This window comes from Buceros rhinoceros, unplaced genomic scaffold (assembly GCF_000710305.1).
Source record: "Buceros rhinoceros silvestris isolate BGI_N320 unplaced genomic scaffold, ASM71030v1 scaffold42955, whole genome shotgun sequence".
Classification (NCBI taxonomy): domain Eukaryota; kingdom Metazoa; phylum Chordata; class Aves; order Bucerotiformes; family Bucerotidae; genus Buceros; species Buceros rhinoceros.
In genome coordinates, this window is record NW_010413022.1 from 1 (window position 1) to 385 (window position 385).

Consider the following 385-nt stretch of genomic DNA (forward strand, 5'->3'; position numbering starts at 1 on the left):
GCGGACGCGGTGAGATGCGGCTCAGGGAGAGCGGGCAGGTTCCGTTAAACCAGCAGAGCCCGGGAGCCCCGGGCTGAGCCCGCGGTCCCCGCGGTCCCGTCGGGTCTGACGGAACGCGCCGGGAGCAGCTGCAGTTCGAGGGGACAAGAAAACCTCCCGGGACAAGGCTCCCAGGGGACACGCTCGGTTCCCTGATCTCATTTTCTGTAAACACCTTGTGCACAAACATTGCCGCTTCCCCCTGGTCATTCGCGGGCAAGAGTATTTACCGCAGGCGCACACATAGATGGAGAATTTTTTTGATGACAAGCCAGAAGAGGTATTTTTTCCCATTTGCTTCGTTTCCAGCAGCAGCCGGGTGCTGGCTGCGGCAGGAACAGGTGGG